This window comes from Hemicordylus capensis, chromosome 1 (genome assembly GCF_027244095.1).
Source record: "Hemicordylus capensis ecotype Gifberg chromosome 1, rHemCap1.1.pri, whole genome shotgun sequence".
NCBI lineage: Eukaryota > Metazoa > Chordata > Lepidosauria > Squamata > Cordylidae > Hemicordylus > Hemicordylus capensis.
Window position 1 is genome coordinate 76,634,795 of NC_069657.1, and position 19,733 is coordinate 76,654,527.

Here is a 19,733-nt window from a genome sequence, read left to right on the forward strand (position 1 = left end):
GAACCACAGCTACCTCGTTCACCCACGTAGCAGCGCATCAGAAAAAAGACATAGTGACAGCACATTGGAATCACAAAGCAGATTTCCTAGCCAAAGAGGCAGCTACACCCAGTAAACCTGGCGAAGCTGAGCCTCTTGCCCCTGTCACTACCCGCAGTCAAAGTAAAACCCTCAGAGGAGGACAAATGCCAACTCTGGATCTGATCACCCTCTAAGAAGGGGATCCAGAGATTGAAGCCCTGGCTTCAGAAGGAAAAGATTCCACAGACAAATACAAAATAGAGCAGGCAGATGGAATCTGGTGGGCCACAGGACCCAGTGGAGATCACCACTGGATTGTCCCAGCCAAAGTCAGGCACAAACCTATACAGTTTGGGCACGGCATGGGACACAGAGGAAAGCAGCCCACACTTGAAAGAGTTCAACAGACTGGATGATGGCCTGGTATGCGTGAAGTGGTTGATGTGTTTTGTGAAAGATGGGTTGTCGTTGAGTGAATGCTGACCACTAAATGAGTGAATGCTGACCACTAAATGATTAAAGTCCCCATTAGACACCAGAGTGTGGATTCTGTAATGAGCCATGTTCAGTTGGACTACATAGGGCTGATGCGGCAAACGGCCAGAGGAAATCGGTTCTGTCTAGTAATTTTGGACCGCTTTTCAAAATGGATAGAAGGTATCCCCACCAGAACAGACTGCTTTAATTACAGCCAAAATACTTTTCAACGTGGTCATCAGTAGATTTGGAGTACCCAAATACCTAGACTCAAGACAGAGGAAGTTCCTTTACTGGACACGTTATATAAGAGCTATGCAAAGCTCTGGGAATTACACAAAGATATCACATAGCCCATCACCCACAGTCTGGACTTGTGAAAAGATTTAATCGCACTCTCAAAGAAGCACTCCAGAAAATGGTCAAAGCAGATGGTAAAAATTGGGATGAGTGCCTCCCTGTCATTCTCATGGCACTGAGAGATTCTAGAGCAGTACACGGGTATAGCCCACATGAAGTCATAATGGACTTCATTCATTCATGAGAATGCCAGTATCGTACTGCCTGAGAGCTGAAATTCAAAATTCACCAGAACTCACAATAATTACAGGGAAATTGATTAAAGAGCTCATCCAGCAAGTTTCAGACTTGCACCTACATGCTGCACAAAAACTTGGTATAGGAGATTTTCAATCAAGGCTCATTCGCTTTCCGACAAATGCGATGGTCCCGCCCTCACTGCGGACAGAGCAAGTCCATCCGTTTACAGAGTAGAGCTTCCCTCGGAAAAAAGGAGGTGCTCCCTCGAAGAAATTGTTTCATTCATCACAACTAAAAGTCTGGAAAGGGCCCGCGCCTTTGCCAGCAGATGCAGTTCCGCCAGATAAAGCTTAGATTCAACTTTCTTTTGGTCGCTGAGCATTGCCCACTTCTTCAAGTCATGTGTTTTGCAGCCTCTACATTATCTATTATTTTGAAATGTTTCAATCCCATAGCTAGATTTAGGCAAACAACACCCTCTCTGTTGGGAAAAATACATTCCAATCATCCCTCCAATTCTTCTAAACTTAGATTCCCAGAGGAAAATATGCACCTATCGCTTTTTACCCCCCTCAAATTCAGCCTTGAAAGGTGCCCCAAATACAAGATGCCCAATGCCCACAATGCCAACATGTTTTCAACTGAAGGGGGGCGTGGAATGCCCTTTCTGATGACATTCCCTTATTTTCACCAACAGTTAAATAGGCATGGACAGACACCATTCCTGCAGGACACAAGTGAAAAGGGTAGCTGTCAGGGCACTCAGGAGAGCCAGGAATGGGCTCCAAGTTCACGTCATGAGAACAAGTCAGAAGTACCTCTGTGCATTTTACCAGTCCATGGACCTAATGTCCTACCAAATTTATAGCTATGTGCTGACAGATCCATGGCATCCAGCCAGATGGTTTCATGTTTTGTATGATTGTCCTACAGGATCCATAGCAGCAGTTAGGATCATTGTCTATCGCGATGGGTGGTCATGTTGGCAATTCCAAATCTGCCCATTAGCATATGTCTAACTATGGACCGGCACAATAACAATTCAAAACAATATTCCTATAATTACTGATGAGGGAATAGGCCCTTCTGACCCTCAAGAACTAAGTATTTGGGAGCTAGATCCCTCCCACCTGCCTCGGCAGTAAGCTAGGGGTCCATAGACACTGGAGGTACAGCAAAGGTAAATTGCTTTCACCCTATTCACCCGGTTTGCATTCTGTTTCAATCCAAGTTCAAAGTTCCTGGTTTGTTTCTGTCTGTCTGTTTCTGTTTCATTGGCGTGCAGCAACGTTTTTTGAGCCATCCCCACCGAGGTGCCTAGGCATGGGGTGGGGGTGGGGGTGGGGGGGTCACAAGTTAAGCTTAAAGTTAGGTGTATGCATGTATACCCAGCTTCCTTCATTCCAGCAACAAGTCCAGAAGAAGACAGGCCACCAAACTCGTGCAATGCCAGCCTGCCATGGGAAGTGTGGCCTGGGAGATGACATCATCCTGAAGCAACCCGTTTGCCAGACATTGCCCGGGAGTTCCTTTGCCAGTCGTAAGGTGGAGTAGCCATCTTGGAATAGGGGGAAACGGCTAACTGCTTCGATGTTGCCTGTGGGAAGTCTGGATGCCTGTGTTTTTGGCTGCTGACAACATCACCGCCCTGCCAAGCAGAGGGATGGTATGTTCACGCCGCGCCTCTGGAAGCATTTTTGCCATTTTGTTCCTGAAACGTTCGAGCCACAAGACGGTGCTGCTAGTCAGGCAAACACACCTAGCTCGTGGAGCAGGCATGGACTATATGCTACACATAGCTGCCACTCCTGAAGATGCCAAAGCCACTTTTAGCCCCCACAAGGACGGCGGCCTGGGCAATTTTTCAATGTATCCTGGCAGTTGTAACTCCCCTTTACTGGAATTCCCCCACTATGATATTATTTTTGTATAGCTCACAACTCTCCTTTGACTCTGTATTATATTACTTTGTTGTTTTGTGGCTACATTGGTTGGCCACATGCTTTTCAAGTGATTTGTATTACCATTTGTTGCTTTTTATAATTTTATAATTTTGCCCTAGCTCATTTTTATTGCTAGTTAATATCTGCATGCTTCTTTAGTTAGTAATTTAGATATATTTATATACGCACCAGTTTTGCCTTATTTTATGGAAGGATTCTCCCTTACGCTGGTGAGGGAGAAGCCTAGTATTTCAAATTTACTTTTAAAATGTTAGTAGTTATTGGAAATGTTTTCGTATTTGTTAGTTAACTCATATATTCATTTAACGTAAACTTATAAGCTATAATGACAGTAGGAATGTGCCCCCAAGCTCCATGACCCAGTATGCTCCCTTGTGCTTTACACTGGGGACTCCATCGGATGCTCCCCAAGATCTCCGTGCTCCCTTGGGCTTTACACTTGGGATTCCAGCAAGCAATCTTCATGCTCCCTTGTATGCAATACTTGGGACTCCATTGGGCACTGCTTCTGCCCTCCTGCACCCTGAAAAGAGCTTGAAATCACTATCTGGATCAGTCCTTATGCCAATCCATCCAGCTTGCCTCGCACCCATAGGAAGCTGGACCCACAGAGAAGCCATTCTTGTGGGCACCCCTCCTTATACTAATCCCTGCACCCCTCCTGCTTCCCATCACGCTGAGTGAGATTCTGCAGCCTAGAAGTCTTGTGGTCCAGATCAGATGGATATGAGCCTTGGCCACTCCTTGGGCCACAAAACTATCTCCGCTCCCCTTTCTTAAATTCAACCCCATCTCTCTACCTCAAGCCTTCTTTCTCTTGCCCACCTGGGAAACTTACACAGACCTTAAGCTAAAATGTCTCATTGCAGTTGGTTTACTTAGAAACATACTTTATTGCTCTTTAAGTTAGAAATGCCTCATTGTAGTTAAATTGCTTAGTACATTTTTATTGATCTAATCACACCATTCTTTTCCTGTATCCCCCTTAATTTTAATAAATTATTCTTTTAGATCTGAAACTACATCCTTGTCTCAAATCCAGTCATTTATTAACATTTGCACAAATTAAAACTGGTGAAGCTGACCCCTTTAACACAGCCCAAACATTGAGGGTGCCGACCAATCACCCCTGGGCCAGTTCCATTAACAGTTGGTTCCAGCTGACTCCAAAATAATTGAACTGGAGAATGGAAAGGAGAATATGAGTACAACGCTTGTTAATATAGCACCAAGCCATTAGCCCCTGAACTAAGTTACTGAGAACACCAGGCATCTACCCTGGTGAAGGAAATACACGGTATATTTTCTTCACCTGAATTACTTGAATCAGTCTCCACACATATGGGGCTGAGTAAAAGCTTACAGACATGTCTTGCAAGAAGGTCTGAGCATTTCTAATTTTAGTATTAAACACTGGGTTCTAAGAAAAATGGTTCTGTCCGTTAATACAGCTTTCCAAAAGGCCTAGTTGCCAACAAGAGAAAGAGGAATGCCGGTCATTTTTCAAATGGATGTATAATCCAGATGCTTGTTATACTGGTGCTTGTAAAAGTGATGCAATGCTTGCTAGAATGAAAGAGGCACTGCTCCAATAGTCCAATAAAGCAGTAGTTTAAACACCACCAATGTAAACTACTGCCAACCAATTTGTAAATGTTTAATATATTCAGATGACAGTTTAGGTTGGTGGGGTGGTGATGGGGAGAAGAACTCTTCAGTAGTGCTGCCCCATTTCTGGGACACATCAGCATTGAGGTCCTTTGATCCCCAGGTTAAGACATTTTCATTCTGCAAGGCTTTGAACTGAGTGGCTTTCATTTCTGCAGCTTTTTATTGGCTGCTTGTACTTGTACTGTTTTAATTGTTCTTACTGCTTTAGTGGATTGCCATTTGTTAACTGCTCAGGATGCTTCGGGGAGAAAGGCTTGAGTGTTTCTGTGTCAGGTGTATGTATGTGCTTGTCTGGGGAACTGGGTAGGTTTTGCCTATCTATATATTCAGAATTCATTAAGTCTGTATGGACATAAGGAATTTGCTGAGGTCAGAGATGCAAGTTTGGAGTCTATGTAAAATACATAACTTGTACATTTCCCGAGTAACATTCTCCCTCCAAAGAGATACAGAAATTAACAAAGTGTAGTACACAGAACAGCAGCTTATGCTTCAGTGACAGTGAAAGGAACGGCACATATGTGCTTATGGCACATGTCTGTGTAATGAAACAAGAAACACAGCTTCTGAAGAATCTAAATGCTCCACAACCTGTCGACTCGCCGCCGGGACAACTCGCTGCCAGGAACAACGCAACTCCCCCCTGCAAGCCCGTCCTGTCACTTTGGCTTTCGATCTGGAGGGGACAAACAGGAGGGAGGCAAGAGGAAGCGAAATTTCCACCTACCATCCACCAAAGCACGTCTTTCACATTCTACAGTGGAAGGAAGAATCTCTCTGCATGCCTACCTGTGGGGTTGTGCCTCATGAGAAGTGAAATGTCAGGTGCGAAGCCTGCACCAGAGCTTTAGAGCAGGCAAGCTGCCATTTTCCTCCTCATATTGCCCCTTTGCAGGTCTCCCCAAAGCAGCAGGAGACCTTGCTGCTGAGTTATCTTATCAAAGCAGACTACCTCATGTGTATCCCAGGGATATTAACTTGGTGTGTAGTTTAATTTTGAATTGTTTAGCAAAACTCTTAGGAGGAGATTTCTTGGCCTGTGTGTGTGCATATTGTATTGTTGTTGTTTTTAATTCTCTGCAGGAAAGTACAACTCACTGCACCCTGTGGCCCAGCATAAAACTGCTTACATGGCAGAGAAGATATCAAGATGCCACGCCAATCATTCACTCTGCAGGATTGTACACACAGTTAGGCTTTTATCTATTAATTTATTTTTGCATGAACAAGAGACTTGGCTGTAGTCTGGGCTGCATTATCTGCATGTTGAAAACTGACATATTTCCTAGCATCCTCCCCATATCACTTATCTCATCTGGGCTGCATTCTCCACATGTTGAAAACTGGCATATCTCCTAGCATCCTCCCCATATAGAACACAGCCTCTTGTTGGACACTGTGGGGTTTCAAAATAACCACGCAATTGTCAAAACATGCTTGTATTTGGTGTGGTGTTAGACTGTCTAATAATCTCTCTGCATTCCTACATGAGGAGTTGTGCCTCATAAGATTTGAAATGTCTGGTGCGGATCAATTTCCCTACTCTGTTTCTGGGCCCACCCCTGTGCAACTGCCAGAGCTTGGATAAGTGTATACATGCTCAGGCTTCTAGATGTCTGCAAGTCCATAGTATAATTGTTACTGACTCCGGAGCAGTATAATGACCAGAACGCCATATTGGATCAAAATAGCGCCTTTTTCCATATTTGTCGCCAATCTGAACTATTTATCACCTCTGGAAAGGTGACAAAAATGCAATAGTAAAAAATAAAAAAAACATTTGTGACTTCAAAGATTTTGATTCTGCTGTCTAAATATGACATTGTAATACTACAGTGAAAGAGGTGCGATAACTTCATTTAGTAGAACAGCATCAACTGTTCCCCGCAGCAGCTGCCATTTTGCTCCATGGCTCACTGGGATGGGGCGAGTGGGTGAAGCGAGCTAGGAGAGCAGAAGGGGCACCCAGAGAGCCCTCCCTGCAGCTTCCACTCGGGGGACAACACATCTCCCTCTCCGCCCGCCCCCTCCACATGCCTGTCCTGCCATCTTGGCTATTGATCCACCACTGCAGATTTCCTACCCGCCGCTTGTTCATTTCATTTGCAACAAACTCCATTCTGTATAAGAAAACTCCGTTGTGTGTAAAACGTTTTGCAAGCTTTCTCTTGGGGGTGGGGGGGAGAGAAGGCTGGCTTCCTCTCGTCTCCCTCCCGCTTGCCCCCTCCGGATTGAAAGCCAAAGTGACAGGACAGGCAAAGTGGGGCAGGGGGAGTTGTGCTGTCCCCGGAGGCGAGTTGGAGGTGGCGAGTTGGCCCATTCCCCTTTTATGGACCTCCAAACCAGTCTGAATGTCCGGCAGTTCCACTGGTTCGAAGGTGAGGGGATATCTTTAAAAACTGAGGAGGGTGCTCTTCCCCCCACTCCTGGCAGCATTTCCCCCGCCGGCACTGTCATTAAAATTGGTCCCGAGGGACAGCAGCATACCACTTTGCCACCCCAGCATGTCGTGGACCAGAAGTGGCCACTGCACGTGTGCACATGGTGACATGAGTGTGATAAGTGTGTCGCGACGTGCACATGCGCAGCAGACACTTCTGGCCTGCAATGTACCGGGGTGGAAAGGAGGTATGCTGCCACCCCATGGGACCGATTTTAATGACAGCGCCGGTGGGGGAAATGGGGGGGGGAGCACCCTCCTTAGTCCTTAGTTATCCCCACCCCCGCACCTTCAAAACTGGCAGTCGCCGGTTCCGTGCACACCACTAAACAATTTCTCTCTGCCAAAGTAGGGCTTCATACTCACAATGATTTCTTTAATAACGGTAACAAGGCTGAATATATAGGCATTCAGTAAGAAAGTGTAAATAAAGTGAGATGTAAGATTATGACACACAGACCTTGCCCACTGGCAGATGTTCTACACAGTTTGCCTGGACAGAAAGATAACAATATGACTGAGGTAGCCACAGTTGGATCACCTATTACCTACAGACACTGATCCTGTCCTACCCAGTCCCCACCCCCGAAACCCCACCAGTCCAAGAACAGACCCCCTCTCTCTAGAGATCCTCTCCCTAGCCCTGTCCATCCCTATCTCCTGGAGGGCAGTTCCTTGGGCTTTAAATGGTGATTGACAGGACTGGAGCTGCTGCCAACCATCACAATCCCCTTCATTGTTCAGACCAGAGAGCAAGTATTGATGGAAAGCTTTTAGCAACACTACTACATGACTCATTCAGGTCTATTACAGATAAGTTATGTCCTTGCTATGCCCAACTCCTCTTTTATCCACAGCCAGTAGTAACATACAAACTCCATCTCTACCTAGCATCCCTTGGGTCTCAGTCCATGATTAAGTCCTTTAAAAACGGGCTCATCACAGTTTTATGTCAGACAAAAGTCAGAACACAGACCCACCATCCAATAATTATGAAGTCTAATATCTCATGCAAACAGACCCAATGGCAATATAAATCAACACCATATATCAGGAACAAATTAAATGCTTATAGTATAAAATTATCAAATATATCAGTATCCAACTTCTGAACAGGAATATACATAAACATGAAGCACAGGGCTCTTTAAGTCAACTGCCCATGGCAACAATTAAAAATGAATCCATAAAAGAATACTTGTCCATAAAAACCTCAATGGATACCTCATGTGCAGCTGCTTCAAAACCTCTTTCTTAAGTGGAACAAATGTTCATAACAATACGTCTAACTTTCCAAAATTATATATACTTTTTTGATGCTGTCTTGATCATCTTAATGCTAGTGGTATACCACAAATGTTGTATTCCTTCATGAGACACCATACTTTTCTAAAAGTTGTATTAACTTCAAAGTCCATAGGAGTCTCAACCAAACTGAGCAGACCACTAAAGAGAACCCAATTATTATTTTTTAACAGCTGTAGGTTGACAGTCATTTTAGTCAAAGGTTTGAAGGCACTTTTTGTTTCATGACCTCAAGAACTTAGGTTCTTACTCAATGGATTCTCAACCCAACTTGATCAGAGGACCAATAGGAGGATGGGTTGCTAAACCCTTTTCCTTTAGGCAACTTTTCATCTCAAACTCTTTCCCCAGCTGCTTTTCCCCCTGCATGGGAAGATACAGGATACCTGCATCTTTTCCCCAACAGGGCAGAAAGTATCTGAGGAGTTTAAGATGAAAAACAGCCTAAAAGAAAAAGGTTAAGCAGCCCCTCCGCACATTCTCTGCTTTAACTTGCAGCCTTGAAGGATGTTTTCAATTTTTAAAAGACTGTGTCAGAGAAATGATGCATGCAGCTGCATGGAACATAGTTTGGCCCTCAATCTGTATTTTTAAAATTATAATTTTTAGAGGTTTTTCAAAGAACACACAGCATGCCCCAAGAAAAATGCCAAGAAAGGGAAACAGCGAGAGCTACATATGCAAATTCAGGTCATCATACTTCAGAAGATTAAACCAACCAGTGTAATTTAATATTCATACATTCTCTGGCTCATCTCTCTCTTTGTTTTAGTGTGTTGTCTTGATACAGTTCAGCAGAGGGGATAACCAGGAAGTGAAGCTGAGCAGTTCTCTCGCCTGAACTGCTCTCTAGATAGCACTCTGATACAGAAAGAGACAGGGCTCAAGAGAATATATAAATATCTTATAAAGCATTGCAACACTCAATAATTAATTTTCCAGCAAGAAGCAGCTTTTATTTCAACAATACATTGTAGGGGGAAAAAACTGCTTTCATTCCACATCTGCTACCACATTACCCCTGACCTGACCCCAAACGAAGAGAAAAAAGGGAAGAGCCCAACTTTTATCATTTAAAAGTATTACTGCAGTGAAAATATTAACTGCCCTCTCCTTTAAAATGACAACTCATCATCATCACTGCCATCACCACATTCGTATCTCAACATTCCTTCAGGGATCTCAAGAGTGTATACATAGATTTATTTCATTTTATCCTCACAGCCACCCTGTGAAGTAGATTAAATGTAGAGGTCATAACCTGTTCAAGGTCAGTAAGCTTCACTGAATGTGAATTTGTACCCATATCTTCTAGTCCAACTCTAATTCTGCTCACTACACCACACTGGCTCTCCTACAGGAAACAGCAATTCTCAAACGTCAGAGAACAGAAAACGCTTCCTCCCATTTTCTCTAAGCCACCTTCTCAGAGAATCAAAGCCCTGGTAAAAAGCCAAGATCTAACATGCTTTCTAAACGCTGTGATGGAGACGGAGGAGCGAATAACCACTGGGAGAGCATTCCAGAGTCTGGGGGCAGCAACAGAGAAGGCTCTGTCCCACATGCACGACAAACAAGCCTCCCTCATTGTCGGCACCCGTAGCAGAGCCCCCTCAGATGACCTCGTCAAGCGGGCAGCAACCCTTGAGAGCAGGCGGTCCCTCAGATATCCAGGGCCCAAGTTGTTAAGGGCTTTAAAGGTCAAAAACAGCACCTTAAATTGGACCCGGAAACGAACTGGTAGCCAGTGCAGCTCTTTCAAAATGGGTGTGGTGAGCTCCCACTGGGCAGCTCCAGATAAAACCCTAGCTGCCACATTTTGCACTAGCTGCAGTTTCCGGATATTCTTCAAGGGCAGCCTCACATAGAGCGCATTACATTACTCCAGCCGTGACGTAACTAAGGCATGGGTAACTGTGACCAGATCTGCCTTCTCGAGAAAGGGATGCAGCTGGCGCACTAGCCGAAGCCGTGCAAAGGCACCCCTGGCCACCGCCTCCACCTGAGCTTCCAAAAGCAGAGCCAGGTCTGGTAATACCCCCAAGCTGCATACACCTTGAAACAGACAAGAATGATTCTAACAGTGCTTTTATTTTATTTTTTTTAAAAAAATACTTAGTACTTGACGGCCAAGAGCCAAAGGTCTTTTATTTATTTATTTACATTTATATCCCACTCTTCCTCCAAGGAGCCCAGGGCAGTGTACTACATGCTTAAGTTTCTCCTCACAACAACCCTGTGAAGTAGGTTAGGCTGAGAGAGAAGTGACTGGCCTAGAGTCACCCAGCAAGTCTCATGGCTGAATGGGAATTTGAACTCAGGTCTCCCCGGTCCTAGTCCAGCACTCTAACTACTACACCACACTGGCTCGTCTATGAAAGAGTCAAGGAGACTCCATACACATGGATTCCTTCCCTTCTGAAATCAACCCCTGTATAGTCTGACATGGAATTCTTGAAACACAGGAGACCTTTGGAGAATGACCTTATTTGCAGCATAAAAATCTGTGGCTTTGCGGGGGAGGGGGATTTGGACAAGCCCTACATATATGTCTATGGTGTGAACATTTGTAAGAGGCTCCCTGAATCCTCACCTTTATCTTGGTCACTTTCCCAATGGGTCACTATCATCCCCATTTTACAATGGTAACTGATGCCAAGAGAGACAATTATTTGCTCAGAACTAAACTGGGATGTTTTTCCGTAGGCACAAGACTAACATTCCAGCATTATGATCCAAAGACCTATATACCTGGACAAGAATTGATATAGTAAATCTATATCATATAGTGGCGGCTGTGCTGCTGCTACTGCTGCAAGTTCCTGCTACTGATTATTATTATTATTATTATAATTTATATATTTCTTTACAACAACAATTTCCAAAGCGGTTAACATAAAATGGCTCCCTGTCCCCAAAAGACTCAGTCTAAAAAGAAGCATAAGGTAGACACCAACAGCAGCCACTGGAAGGATGCTGTGCTGGAGTTGAGTAAGGCCAACTGTGCTGCATGACACACATTAATATGTAGCTATTCACCAGACAGATGCTCTAATTTCCCCCACAATTCTACAAACCTACAGGAGGCTGGATTCACAGAGGTAAGGCAAAAATGTTATAGACAGTGTGCACATCCAAGGCTCATTTGACAGGCACATACACAGAGAGCACTCATTATCAAGCAGACACAAGAACTGGTCCTATCACTGGTTCACTGAGGTTGCCAATTCAGTTACTTAAATTAATTTGAACTCTTGGCAGCTGGTGCTATCAAATTCTACGGTCAGTAACAAAAACAAACACTGACGGATACTGAAAAACAATGCTTAGTTCAGACATAATGCCAAACCATTATTTGTGTCATGACCCCTAAACTGAGTAGTGGTGCAGAGTCCAGCCCTGAGGAGTGTGGAGCAGTCAGGTCAGAGGAGACAGCCTTAAACCCTGACATCATGCTGAAGACTGACCCAGTCAGCTTGGAGACCCTAAAACTGAAGACCCTGGAATCTGCATTCACTGAGCCCAAGTTCAGCCACTCCAATGAACCAGCCTCTTCCAGACCAAAGTATCTTCTGCTCCCCCGGCATGCCAACAATGGGCAAGGAGGGAATTGCTACAGTGAAGGGTTGCTGCTTTAAATCTCTATTCTCGAGTCAAAGAGATGAAGCCTGGAAGAGGTAGACCTATCCTTGAGGTATTTAAGATCTCATTCCAGCTTTGGCCTTTCTCAGGTCAAGTTGATCACTTGGAGCTCTCCAGGGTTCTGCAACCCCAACTGCCCTGCAGGTTTTTGATTGCGAGACAAGACTGTTTGGATCTAACAACAGATTCCAATTGTGAAAAAGGAACTCCAGGAGAATAATGCAGTGAAGAGGAGAGTGAAGGGAAGAGCGGGCAAGTCCAAGGCTCCTTCACATAACTCCAAAAATGGTCTGAAGTTACATTTCAATCTGGTCATGGCATAGGCACTAGAATACAGCACTGTCTACAGATCCTGCAAGGAATTATTAAGTATGTAGTCTTCATGAAGCAATATAAAACAGTAATTTGTTCCACAGTATGCAAAAGTCATGGCGTGTGTGTATGTGCACGGACACGCACACACACACACACACACACAACTTCATATTAAATATTGCAGGGTTTTGTTTCAAAGAGCTCATCTAGGAGAGCGCAGGAACAAAATGCTCATTGATCTGCATTTAGCATCTGTTTTGTCAGCAGTAATTTAAGATTTATATACTGAAAGGTGCACTGAAGTAAAAAGCAGTTCTTTGGATTGGATCCCAGCATTAGTTAAGGATACTTAACATCAGAGATAGAGCTGTTTTCTGAGGGGAGGGGAATATTTAGAATTGTATGTTTACCAAATAACACTATTGTCAATCCAGAAGCTGCTCACCTGTAATTTTTATTGTAAAGTAAAGAACTGGATCATGGCTGCCCACTGCCAAAACTTGCAGATTCCAGTTGAGCCTAACTACAGATGATGATATAATCTGGTCCATATCACTGGGTATAACAATAACAAGAAGAAGAAGAAGAAGAAGAAGAAGAAGAAGAAGAAGAAGAAGAAGAAGAAGAAGAAATTCAGCCATCCCAGGTCCTTGGGAAGGACTCGATGTCTGGATAAAACAAACCAGTCAACAGCACCTGTCTGACTGTGTAAACAAGAAATAATAATAGCACCTCAACACCATAGGGGCCACAGAAATCACCATCAGCCAATTACAAAAAGCAGCTTTACTGGGAACAGCCTATATTCTGTGACGATATCTATAACAGCAACAACATTGACAATAAAATTCTGGCATCCCAGGTCCTTGGGAAGGACTCAATGTCTGGATAAAACAAACCAGTCAATAACACCTGTCTGACTGTGTAAAATAATAATAATAATTCAATTTCTATACCGCCATTCCAAAAATGGCTCAGGGCGGTTTACATAGAGAAATAATAAATAAATAAGATGGCTCCCTGTCCCCAAAGGGCTCACAATCTAAAAGAAACATAAGATAGACACCAACAACAGTCACTGGAAGTACTGTGCTGGGGGTCGATAGAGCCAGTTACTCTCCCCCTTCTAAATAAAGAGAATCACCATGGTAAAAGGTGCCTCTTTGCCAAGTTAGAAGGGGGTTATCTGTTTCCAACAGCTTAATGGTATCATCATGTTCCCGGAATCAGAACACCCTCAATCTGGAGACAAGGTGAAAGACTCTGAGGAGGAGGCAGAGTGGGGGAGGAGAGTTCCCTCAGCACAGATCTCAGATGAACCAACTCCAGTGGAAACTCCTGCACAAGGGGAAAGTTAGGAGTCAGACCAAACTTGTGGTCCACAAGCACAAGTCATTGTTTTACTCCTTTCCTCCAACTCTGAAGATTCCTTTGAAACTCTACAATAGTACCAGTTACCTCAGAGCTACCCAAGCCAACATTTGCAAAATTGGGAAGGGCCTCTTGAAGGCATAGGTGATTGCCCTGGAGAATGTGTAGAAACAGCCACCTAGCCTAAGCCTCAGTAAGCTACAAACCTTTGCACGTTTTCCAGAATGTCAGTTCTGCCAACAAACCCTTCTGTAACAGGGTAAGCATAGACATTGCTGTAATCAACATGGAGAATGGCTTCAGGCATTCATATATGCATGTGGACAGGAAGTGTTTGCCAGTCAACAGTTTCTCTATATATGCATGTCATTTAATTCTAACTGTTCCCAAGAAGAAGTATAAAGAATTTTCTCTCCATTTGGTGAACAAGAATTCTAAAAGCCATAGCCAGGGTCACGCTTATCATGAAGCAATATGAAGATGTTCCTCCATCTTTGTATAGTGTTTGAGAAAGGATGTTATTTTTACTTTCAGTTCAGGTGTGAAAACGTCCCTGGGCACAGCTTAAGCTATTTAATTAATATCACCCAAAGGTCCCTAAAGCAGACTCGAACATTATGTTATCTGTCAAAAATCTTACAAGTTGTACATTTCATTCCTACCACAATGTATTCTGGAGAGAAGGAAATGCTCTGAATTTCCAATGCATTACATTTCTATCAATAACATTTAACCTCTCTTCATTACTTAACTCCATCCCTTTTTTACACCTATAATTGCACATAATCACTGATTTGACATGACACTATATGCAAATAAGGATCTCTACTCAGAAATAAACCAGTTGTGTCCAGTGGATCTTAAATCCAAGTGGTGCCCATGAAATTGTAGATAAAGCTGAAATTCTAAGCTTGGGAGCATCTAAGCACTCCCTCCATTTACTAGGGAGTAAGTTCCATGGAGCTCCATGAGATTTACTTCTGAGAAAACATGCCTAGGTTCACACTGCAAGTTTCTTTTATATAAATGTCTCTTTAGACATTTTAAATCGAGATTTGTGCTAAGAATTACAATATTTCCATTTGCAAATCTGAAATACGATTTCCTTTATTTTAGTTTGACAGTTTTCATTCCCAAAACATATGCTCGCCTCAAATCCATAAATGCTTAAAAGGGAGCATTGGCTGCGTGCATTACCAGGTATGCAACCGAGTGGGGAAAATTAAAATAGAAAAGAGATGGAAGAAGTCTATTCTGCACTTTCTTCATACTCCATTTAGGAAAGAATCTCAACTATTCCTGCTTGAAACCCCCGAGGAGACCTCATCAACCTGACATATCTTAATTTGAGCTTGTTTTCCAGGTCATTGCCTCTCTCTGTGTGTGCTTCTCTGTTTTTAGAATTCCCAGTAAAGGAGTACAATATCTACCAAAGAAATTTGTCTGAACATGCAACAGTTATCCAAAAGCAGATAGTGCTCTGACTCATTAGCAGAAGGCACTGTGACCCAGGCATCATTTCATCTAGTACAATGAATATGACACAAGGCCAAGTTCATATACTGGGCAGAAGAGATGTAACTAGCTTATTTAGCATCCCCTGTTGTTCCTAAGACCTCAGTGAGATGAGCACAATATGCACTAGCAACCTTTTTATCAGTTCTGCAGCACATTTTCAGAGTAACCATTCTTCTTCCATTTTAATTTCTTACCATAAAACTGCATGTTGGGAGTGCTGGCATAGTACAGTGAATTGTGACCAGCTTAGACTATGGAGACTCCAGTGCAAATTCCTGATCAAACATGTGTTCCTTGAGTCAGTCACCATCTCTAAGCTTGACCAACCCTCACAGGGTTGTTGCAAGCATATAACTGTCAAATTGCCCCCCACACACACCATATACGACATCCTGAGGAAGGACAACATACAAAAGTAACAATATGACAGTAAATAAATTAATACTGTGAAATAGGTTAGCTTGAGAGATGGCAAACTTACTCAAAACCATGCAAGTGAGCTTCATGTACCCGAGGCATCACCAACAGGGGTGTAACTTTAATTAGGCAAGGGGAGGCGGCTGCCTGGGGGCCCCCACAGCCTGGGCCCCCCCCCCACAACTCTCTCGAATATAATAATAAATAATAATAATAATAATTCATTATTATTTTTTCTTTCCAAAAATCTCACCACGCCGTCCCTCTCCCTCCACCACCCTTTTGCCGTGCAAACAACAGTAGGCTCTCCTCCTCCCCTTCCAGAGTCTCTCTCTCATTGGCTGCTGGAGGCACATGTGCTGCGAAGGGTGGAGCCAGAGCGGGAGAGTGGGCAACTGCAAATCTGCAACAGAAGAACAGAGTCATTCTAGAGGCGTTTGGACACCGGAGAAACTGAGAAAAAGATTGTTGGATGCACTGGCTGTTGGGTCTGAAGATACTAAACTGCTTAGTATCTGAAAGTAATAAGATCACTTTCTCCCTGGTGGTGTGAGTGTGTGAGAGTGATTTCTCTCTGTGTGATTTCTGAATGTATGGGGCTTTTTTCCCCTCCCCCCTGCCCCATGTTTGAGTTAATCTCTCTGTGCCTTTCTCCGAGAGAGATTTTCTTTTCTCCCTCACTTGGAAGCCACTGTTGGGGCTGGGTTTTGTTTTTTGTTTTTCCAATTGATCTCCTCTAAGATGGTTGTATAAATGTCCCTAAAGAAAATTTATAGTGGAAATGTGTTGGGCACATAATTTATTACTACATTGATAAAGAAGATTGCACACAATTCCCAGCATCCTTCCTAAGACTTCTACTTTCTTATTGCTTTTTCATTGGATGCTTCCCTTTCTTTCTTTCTGCTGTTCTCAATTTTGCTAGAGCAAAAAACTGTTTATGGGTTTCCTTCTGATTTTTTTCCTGCCATGTTGTGACTGTGGGGGTGGGTGCTAAAATGTGACCAGGGGGTGTAGCAACGTTAATGAAGCCTGAGGGTTTGTTTGTTTTTTAAAGGTAGCAGTTACAAGTGCAGCTTTCCTACAGCCCCACTGGAAAATGGTTCTTGCCTGATCTTCTTGCAACCCCTCTGAGCTCTTTTCAGCCCCCACCCCACCCCCGGATGGGGGTGGGGTTACTAAAGGCTGTTAACTGAGAAGAGGCAGCAACCCGGTAAAAACAGCTGTTGGTCAGGTCATCTTTGGGGGGAACTTGTTTAAAAAGAGGCAGACATGGTTTCCCCTCGACTCCCAACTTCTCCTGCAATGCTACTGGCTGCTGCAAAGTGGTTGTCTCCTAGCTTGCATTGTGTGAGTTTCCTTTTGCAATCCTTTCTGGATGGGAGTCATTTGCAGCCCCCCTGGGATTTTGCAGGGGAGTCTTGTCTGCTATGAGGAGAAGAAGAGGCAACAACCAGGAGATAAAAGGAGGAGGTGGTTATCATCTTTGGAAACCACCTTTAAAAAAGGTGGGGACTTGGTTCCCTGCCTCACTCTGAATCTCAGCTTCTCTTGCAGTCTTGCCACAAAGTGGCTCCTAACTTACACTGAGCTGCAGAAGCCTCCTTCTGCAAACCATTCTCAGTCAGCCTCCATGGGATTTGAGTGGGGGGTCAGCACACTTTTGTGTGTATATCAGCGAAGGGCCCATTTAAAATCTTGTCTCTGGGCCCACTCCAACCCTGCTACGCCCCTGGTCACCAATCTCCATTACTATTACTACTACTTCTACTACTGCCATCAATATTTATATGTTGCTTTTCAACAACAACAAAAATGATCATAAACAACCTATTAAGAATGTGGTGTCATATCATGCTGCAAATTCTAATCATTTGATGGTCATGCTCCACAGCCTCAGTGTCTGGAGCTAATCTGGTTAGAAATCCCAAGTATTGCAATGAATTCCTACATAAACCACTATATGGTTTACAAAGTTTCCCAGCAGTTCTAATGCAGGGAGGGGATCCTTTCAGTGGAATATTTCAGAGCTTCTGATTTCTGCAGCCCATACACAGAAGGTACTTTGGCCTGCATTGTCTCCCAGATCTTGAGTCCCTGAATCTTTATACGCACACAAATACCTACAGTGCATGGGGATTGTAAGGGATTACAGCCTTTGTCTCAGATCAAGCTCATGTAAGGGAAAGAAATGCTGAATCATCCTTGCTGAGCTGCCTGGCTAGGCTTCTCTGAAAACTATTCTGTATTATTGGTAGGTTTAAAATGCTGCTGCCACCACCCCTGTTGTCTACAGAAACCCTCTGGGCTTAGGGTGGGATAACCCAGAAAAAAACTCTTAATTTGGCTCTTGGATAGTACAAAAATCTTCCACATGCAAGCCTACACATGGTTAGAAAACCGATAGTTGCTGAAGTTTTAAGGATGTGTTTGCACCAGAGGAGTCTCCCTCCCCGCCATTTTTCTTGAGTTAAAAACCAACTCAGAGAGGCTTGTAAAAAGAAATAACTTTTAAAAGGTTTAATTTAATTACTACAGGCTGCTTCTGTCTGAGGCTTTCTCAGCTTTAATAGAGTTAAGAATACTTAGTAGGATTACAAAAATAGTTTGTCTCAATGCACGCTTAAAAGTTTATAGAGTCTTTTGCAATGCCCTAGGTGGGTTGGGCGTAGGCTAGTGTTTCTTATTTCAATTACATTGCAGGTAAACTATAATAGAACAGTATCCAGAATATGCAGAGCACACACCCCAAAGAAATATAACTTTCTAACACAAAGTCTGACTAAACAAACTTTCCCTTAAATTAATCTTCCCAAAGCCAAAGCCCTGGCTTCTTGCCTTGAACTCACCAGACTCCTGATGAGAATTCAAGCTTCCTGCCCTCCTGTATTTCAAGGATCTGCAGAGTTATTCTCCTGCAGCCAGCCTCCATGGCGACATATCCTCCTGTGCACTTCCAGCCACACTTCTTCTAACAAAGTACTCCCTTCTTCCTGGACACAGCACTCTAGGTCCCTCCCACCTGGTGTGCTGATTGGCTGAGCCCTGGAGTGCACCAGCCTGTCAGTCAAGAGAGGGTTCACTTCTGGTTAACTCTTTAAAGGGAGGGGAGCTGTCACTACAGGGATGCAATATTATTCACATCAGAAACTGCTTCCCTCCTACACACGTATGAATGCACATGTATAACACAGACCAACAATCTGACTAGGCAGAGATCCTTTCCTCAAGCCCCCTACAAACAGTGCCTAAGCCAAACCTCTTACTACTCATTATTCACATCTACTGATAAGAAATCACACTGGGAACCATGTCAGGCACTAATGTGAATGCAATGTGAGCATTAATCTAAGGGAAGGGGCATGGACACAAGTACAAGTACAAGATCCCACCCGGGCCTTTGCTCATTTGGTCAGTGGTTTAATTTGTGAAGCCCAGAAAGTATGATCCTTCAAAAGGGAAGATGCTTCTGCTGTTAGCTATCAGAAACTCTAGCAGTCAATAAAGTATTCACAAAGGTAGCAAATGTATAACTTCAGAATTTAGGACAGCAATGGATTGAAATTTCTAGATGTAAGGAGCTCTGAATCTAAGTGCTCTGAGGGGGAAAGTGGTATTGTAAACCGCCCAGAGACACAAGTTTTGGGCAGTATAGACATTTTAAATAAATAAATAAATAAAATAAGTCCATAGGAGGAAGCAAGGAGTATACTCTCCCAATATACCAAAAGTATCCTTTCTTAACCACTTTCAGTGTAGGACCTACAGAAAGCAATGAGTTCAAATAAGTCCCATTGGTACACACCAAGCCTGGAGTGAAGGTTTATGAAGTCCAGTACTCTGCTGCTTCCATGAGCATTCTCAGAGGATGACAATGATAAACTATGACAGTGTACTTGCACATTTATGGGCAGCTGCACTGCTGCTGCTCGGCAGTCCAGTCAGCACTGGAAGGAGAACTGACCCACATTGCCCTGCATGCACAAATGCTTGCTTGGAGTGGGAGCCCAAGAATACCTGCATGTGCCAGCATGGGCTTCTGAATGCATTTG

At 43.7% G+C, this 19,733-nt stretch overlaps 1 protein-coding gene across 17 annotated transcripts in view; it reads right to left on the reverse strand.

Annotated features, from left to right (window-relative positions):
* RGS6 (regulator of G protein signaling 6) overlaps nucleotides 1-19,733 on the reverse strand; it is a 390,873-nt gene that overhangs the window by 336,844 nt on the left and 34,296 nt on the right. Inside the window, exon 2 of one of the 17 annotated variants that reach the window (XM_053257124.1) lies at nucleotides 15,935-16,084. The exons of the other annotated variants lie outside the window; for them this stretch is intronic. The gene's annotated coding sequence lies outside the window, so the exon portion shown is untranslated. The remainder of the gene's footprint in view (nucleotides 1-15,934; nucleotides 16,085-19,733) is intronic. 17 annotated transcript variants of the gene reach the window in all.